This window comes from Cygnus olor, chromosome 7 (assembly GCF_009769625.2).
Source record: "Cygnus olor isolate bCygOlo1 chromosome 7, bCygOlo1.pri.v2, whole genome shotgun sequence".
Lineage (NCBI taxonomy): Eukaryota > Metazoa > Chordata > Aves > Anseriformes > Anatidae > Cygnus > Cygnus olor.
The window spans coordinates 37,392,304-37,399,279 of record NC_049175.1 but is presented as its reverse complement, the minus strand read 5'-3'; the positions used below and the strand labels follow the sequence as shown (position 1 = coordinate 37,399,279).

Genomic DNA, 6,976 nt, shown 5'->3' with positions numbered 1-6,976 from the left:
GTCTGCCATTACCAGACTGGAAAGAACGTGGGTGAAATAACGTAGCCACAGCCTCCAGAAGGAGGTGAATGGAATGTGCCTGATGACAGGGAAACACCAAAATACTTCGCTAAGTGCCTCCTCACTTTTTGAGGAACGTTTAGTTTGGAACTGAGCCCAGAAAATGCATCTGCCCCTGCAATTTACACCTCATTGGTTAAGGCTAAAGAGGGAGGAAATGAAGATGATTAATTAAGGAAAAGTAAATTAGTCTCACATTGTATGTAGCAACTGTTGGTGATTTTCCTTATTAGAGAGAACCTATTTGTGAGCTGGCTTATTAGCCCTTTGTTTCTGCAATGAGGGTGTTTGAGCGTGAGCCCGAAACGAGCTGCCGGGCAGCAGCTCAGGTGAGTGGGGTGCGATTTTTTTGGGGGAAGGGAAACTTGCACTACGTCTCTGAAGTGCTCCCTCACCATGGTTGCCTTTCTCTCCTTCTGTGAGGTTTTGTTCTCCCTTTGTTGTCTGCCAAGGATGATGATAATATTGCTATTTTTGACACATATGATTAAAAAGAGAAGTTAATAGCTCCTGAGAACAGATTAAGCTTTCCTGAAAGTATGCTTATCTGGTTAAAAGCAAACAAACAACGACAACAACAAGGACAGTGTTTTGTTTTTATTCTTGTGATGTAAATGTTCCAAGTGTGGTTCTTTCCTGATGCTGGTGTAAATCAGGAGCAATTTAAGGAAAGTCTGGCCCTCTTCTGGGAGTTACAGAGAATGAAGTTTTTATCCTTGGCTGTTTGATGGGATGCTCAGCGTTGCCAGCTGGGAAAGCCCTGCTTGCACCAGGACAGTTCAATGAAGACCCCAGCGGAGGAAGGGGCAGGAAGCCAAAGGGGTGGCTCTTCCACTGGAGGCTCGGGGAGGAGCTGGAAAACCATTTTCTCCCTGGCCCTGTGCAGGTGAGGGCATGCTGGGGAGCGGGGGGCTTCCCCCCAGCCCTGCCTAACGCCAGCCAGGGGCTGTGCAGCGCTGAAAGAGCGTGAATGTGAAAACCGCAACGGAGTGTTTGCAGGGGAAGGGAAAGCTGTGCTGAGGTAAGAACAGCACCAGTTCCTTCATTACATGTAGCATCTGCAGAGTAACGTTCCTGTTGAGTGGGAAATGACAGGTTTGGTTGTTTTTTAATGCTAGCGCTGCAATTTCGCTGCTCTGCTTTCTCAAAGAAGCAATGGGAAGCCTCCTCTCCTGCCAGTGAGGCCTGCTGCCCTGGGGGGCCGCCTGCAGCAGAAGAGCTGCCAAGCCCCCGCCTGGCTCCTCGCTGCTCCCTAGATACCCACGAGTCCCTGGCACCCCTCTGGTCCCTGCCCTCCCCGACCCCCCTTCACCAGCTCCTGGGACCCTGGGTGCAGAGCTCTGCCCGCCCAGAGCTGGCCCTGGTAGGGAATGGAGACAAGCCTCGGAGATGTGGACTAAGCACTGCGCCAAGGAGACCTCCCAAGAAAGCTACCACTTGAGTGCTGCCAGGTCGTAAGGACCCTGCAGTACCTGTAGCACGCATCAGGTGCTATTACAGAAGTGCTGAGGCACATCCCAAGGGTCCTGTGTGCGGTCCTGTGCAGCTTCCTTTCTGAGCAGGTGTCTGTGCAGCTCTCGTTGTCTGACCACCCCTATGCACCCGGCGCCGTGCTTTAGAGGGGAAAGAAACATAGTTCTTGAGAAAGGACTCAGACTTCTATTTCTTCTTGTATTTTTTTTTTAATGTGGTTTGATTCGTTTTACTCTGTTCACAGAAATGGATGGTTGTCCTCTGCTCCTCATTACAGAGAGAGCTCTTCTGAAAATGCAGGCTCTCCTTTGTGGCACAGCAGAGGTTTAGGTTCATTTCAACTCATCATAATTAGAAAAAAATGATGAAGATTAAAAGACACATGACTATCTCCTTTGGACTTTGCTCTGTCTTCAGCAGCGGAAGCGTCTCTGCTGGCTCCAGTGGTAGAGAAAAAAAAATTCTCTGAGATAATGAGACTGGCAACTTATATGTAAATACCGTGACTTTCGCTTGGAGTAGAGAGTACCTAATGAAAGCATTGCCCATTTTCATTGCCTGGAAATCAAATAGCCGAGTGGTGTACGAGATGTCCTTCTGGGTGGCTTTCAAGGTCAGCCCTGGTGAGCAAAGGAAGTGGATGACGCCAGTAGCTGGCCTGAGAGGAGGAGGATGAACAAACTTTGAGCTGAACAAAAGCAGTGTGTGTGTGTGGGGGGGGGGGGGGAAGCATTTTTCACAAGTATTGTCTGTGTCCAGGAGCCACGTAGAATCGCTCCAGATATTGAAACAATAATTTGCTGGCTTTTTCTCTTTGGTGAGCTCTGTACAAACCCTCTTATTTCCTGGCAGGTAGACATTTATTTATGTGCTTTTCAACAGAATCTTCTTCTAAATCTTTGTGAAAGGGTAATGGATTTGCACTGCTGAGAGTGACAGCTTGTTGAGTTGCTCTTTGCATATGAGGAGTATTGCTTTTACAGGTCATGTCTGGACCCTGTCTGCGACGGCACGTTCTGGAGGAGGATTTGGTCTTTGCAGAAGTACCTTTTGGGACCTCTCTAAGAGTGCAACTGGTCTGAACGTGGCCAGGCTGGAGGTCTGTGGGACGGAGAAGGTAGGAAAAAGCTCGGCCTGTTTCTCTTCATCAGGTGCCTGCTTCTCATTGAAAGAGCAGCCAAAGGAGCAGTGGAAATGTGGTTTTATCTGCTGCTGAACCTTGCTGGGGCTCGTTTGCCATTCCCTTTATGTTACTGAGTGGGAAGGAGAGAGAGTTTATTTCATCATCCACTTGATGTTTCTCCTGGCAGGACGTGGGGGCATCAGCGGCCACCTGAGTTCCCCCCCGGTGGCTCTGCACAAGTGGTCACGGCTGGGGTGGGACCCTCAGAGCCCTGCTGGGATCTGCAGGGGTTTTTCCCATCCTGGAGCACAGAACCTCTCCGGTGGGCTGGGCTTTGCAAAATTAGTTCTGTTCTAGCGAGACTGAAACTTGCTAAAAGTCAGTCAATTAAGATAATAGGAAGCACATCCTCACTCTAGGAAAAGAGTACATAAATGAGCAGCACAGAAAAGCATAGTATTTTCCTCTGCAAAACCACAGGTACTTAGATTAAATGGATCAATAAGCCATCTGTATCACAGTAAGAACAGTCATAAATTACTCAAAAATTCAGTTTTTGAACAAGTCTTTGGGCATATGGGCAAAGACAGAGCTGCGAAGCGCTGCTGCTGGAAGCCGTCCTTGCGTGTTGCAGACTGAATGATTCCTTCTGCTGTCATGGGTGAATGAAGGATGGGATGGAAGAATGGGCCGGTAGTGATGAAGAATTAAGGTAACACTGAATAAATGGAGTAACGAGATTAATTTATGTGCTGTGCAACACAGTTAAAATCCAAACAGTGGTTTCATTTCTGAGCCTGAGCGAACCCCATAGCACAAGATGCATTAAACACCATCATGGGAGAAAAACATACATCTTCGGACTTCCCGACTAACCATTGCTGGCACAGCCATGGGAAATCCAGGCACGATAACCGCTGCTCACTCTGTGCCACGGCTCACGGCACTCGCTGCCCTTGCAGAGCCAGCTCATGGGGCAGGTCGGCTGGGCGCCTGCCTGGCTACTTGCGCTATAAAAACGAGCTAATGATAATTTAAAGGCATTAACTTGGCCCTTTGTGCCGCTGCCAGCTCTGGTGGTGTTATAGCCACTTGCTGACAGCTAAAAGTGATTTTTTTCCCTTTTGCTGTGTTACCCGCGCTGGGGAGACGGAGTGAATGAGTGCGGAGAGGAAACATGATGCTGCACAAAATGGTGTTGAAAGCACAAAGTGGAAACAGATTCTTTTTTTTCTTTTTCCTCCTCAGCTCTCCAGTTCTTGTCACGATAATGAGAGCTGGTGTTTGCAAAACAGACGCGCTTGTTCAGGTGTGTGTCATCGGCGGGAAGCAGAGACAGACTGCTCGACAAATTACCACAGGCAGGCGTCTGTACCGCGGGCCTGGCGCCTGGGCTCTCTGCGGAGCCGAGGGAGAGCAGCAGAGCTGCTGGGGAGCAGCTCACACCAAAGCTGCCTCAGTTCACACTCGTGCTGCCCCGTGGGAACACGGGGCCTTGGCCACCAGGGCAGGTCCTTGTGCTGATGCTGTGGAGAGAAGAGGCTGGATGAGTCCCGGTGCTGGGGAGGTGGCCGAGTCCCTTCCCCTCCCTCGCGTTGCTGCTGGGCTCAGCCCTGTGGTGGGCCTTCTGCGCCCCCCCACGCAGCCTGGCTCTGCTGGCCCCAGCTCCTGACGGTGACCATTCATCCACTCTAAAGACCGGCATGCTTTAAGGGATACAGATTTCTTTTTTCCTCTGACTTCTGCTGAATTAAGTTTTATGACAATGCTGCATCAATAAGCTTGCAAGGTTTCCGCTGAAGAGACTTTGCAGGTGTGAATGATTCCTTTGGGGGATTGTTCTGCAGTTTGCAGCCTCGTGCATGAATCTCTCCCGTGACTTTAAAGGAGAAGCAGCAAAGGGGAGGGTAGGATTCACCCATCGGTGACTTTATCTCCTACTTCCAAAGGTCATATCAAGAAAATATTTTAGTCGGCTCTGTTATCTGCTACTCCATCTTCATATTGCATAGCATTTCTCAAGAGGATATTTTAATACCATTTTTTCTTTGCTTACCAGAAACTCTTATATTGGACAAACAAGATGCATGGCTCATAGCTGCCTGCCGGAGTTTATATGTGGCTCAGAAATAAAGTATAAAAACACATCTTTAATAATGCAGGATAGGGCTGGTCCTTAAGTGATTTATAAACTTCATAGATATAGTGAGTCACTGCTAAAGTAGATTTACTGCTATCTCTACACGAACATCATAGAAATAATAAGGCGAGCAGATGCAAAGTTAAAAGAGAGTCCCCATTTGTTTCAGCATGGCTGGGAGGTAAATCTGTCTTCCCATGTCATGGATTTGAGTTTTGCTCGTGGGCCAAGCAGAACTTCTCGGCAGAAAACAGAAACGAGTGCTGTGAGGAAGAAAATCATTAAGAGACAGGGAGGGGGCGGGAAAGTGTATGCAAAGCAGCTCTGGATCTACCACGCACCCGTTCTCCAGAGAGCTGCAGCGCCAAGTCACTCCTCTCGTCCGTCCTCCCCAGCACAGCCCACCTTCACCTGGACACCTGCAAACTTGTCACAAGCAGCTGGGGACAGACATCAGTTTGCACGGCTGAGACTAGAAAAAGTCTTCTGTGCCTCGTTGTCCTGACCATGGCCGGCCACTGCAGTGTGTTCACTGTCTGACCCTGCCCCGAAGTCCTGTCTGTGGCTTCTGCCCTGAAAAATAATCCTCCCCGACCAAAGATGGTATAGGGGCAGGCACTGGGAATAATGGGATTTGCTGACCAGTCTCCCAGAGAACAGCAATAGGGATTTTGAGAGGGGAAGAGGATTCTCCAGGCTCCACTGAGCATGCCAATGGGCTCTTCAGCAGCTCTCGGGACTCAGGGCTGCCAAAAGAGCCCTGTCCCCACGTACCAACCAGGGACCTTCCCACTGCGCCCTGCTGGTGGCCACCCTGGTCCCCAGGAGAAATCCTTCTCTCCTCCAGGACGGCCGCTCCGTACAGCTCCTCAGTGCAACCTTACAGAGCCTGAATCTCCCAAATGCGTTCAGCCAGCTGGGCTCTCATTACTGAGTAATGTATCATCAGGGTGACACCGCTGCTGACTAACTAATAACAACTCCAGATGGCAAGGATACGTTTTGGGAGCTCCTGACCGTGAAGTAGTAGTCTTGGAAAATCTGAAATATTATCTTTTAATATGCTACATTTATTCTCTTTCAAAAGAAGCAGGCCTCAGAGGTGAACAGATGGAATGCAATGCAAAGCTTGAAGATCTCGTGGTCTTGGGCTTTGGCGTGTTCCTTCTGGAAGGGAAGGAAACCACAGTTTGAGATTGATGCCCACACAATGCCTTTCTCAGGATTTTCCTCTCAGTAGATACCGAAACACCTCGTGTTATGTTGTACAAAGTGAGTAAGGAGGAGGTTTGTCAATGTCTTCACTCTCCGCTGCCGTCAATATGGAAACCCAAATGTTATAACCAGCAAAAACACAGCGGGAGTGGGCTGAAAACTTTGAACTCTTCAGGGAAAAAAAAAATGACATTTTATACAAATTCCATTAAAATACAGGTTCTTTGTGTTCCTAGGGCAGTAAAGGAGGAGCCTCTTTTCCTTTATGGAATGGAAAAAACCATTGCTGATAGCTGTGTTAACTGATGAAAGGGTGGGCAGAGTTTTTAAACAGACTGGGAAAAGGACTCTTCATCCGTCTATTTTCTGTCTTCAAATGAACAAACGGGAAAAATAAACACGTATGGTTTCTCGGTCCGTTATTCTCCCTTCATTGTCAAAGCAGATGCTTGCTCAGTTAAAAAAAGACGGAAAGGTCTGTGGTTCCTGGAAAGGGCATGTTTTCATTTCAGCTGACACTTTTTGAAGCGATAAGGAAAATGATGTGCTATTTTTTCTTGCCAGATATCTGTTTATCCTTGTTGCTGTGTCTCAGCCCTGGACCACCGTAACAGGGAGGACTTTTCCTCCTGTTGCTGGGTCGCTGCACAGCTAAACCACGATGAGGACGGAGGTCTGCGTCGTGCCCTTTCTGCTGCCCGGGCCATTGCTGGGGCTGTGTTGGGGCCCTGTGTGCAGTCACAGCTGAGCATCCTGCACCCGCAGCCTCTGCTGCCTCCACTCGTGGCCCCAGCCTCGGCCCCTTGGCCTCCCACAGGACGGGGGCTTGGTCGCTGCGCTGCCGTCATTGCAAATCTGTTGCTGAGAGTGTTAGTCTGTGGCACGCAGGTGCTGCCGCAGGTGAGCACTGTTAAAAGCATATGTTTACTTATGCTGTTGAAATTTGAAAAAGCTGTTATTTAAAA

At 49.0% G+C, this 6,976-nt stretch overlaps 1 long non-coding RNA gene across 1 annotated transcript; it reads left to right on the top strand.

The window, feature by feature from the left end:
* The first annotated feature begins 280 nt into the window (after positions 1-280).
* Positions 281-6,770, top strand: LOC121073403. Its single transcript, XR_005821691.1, has 3 exons — positions 281-389; positions 2,517-2,650; positions 3,905-6,770. It is a non-coding gene; the product is annotated as an uncharacterized LOC121073403 (long non-coding RNA).
* The last annotated feature ends 206 nt before the right edge of the window (positions 6,771-6,976 follow it).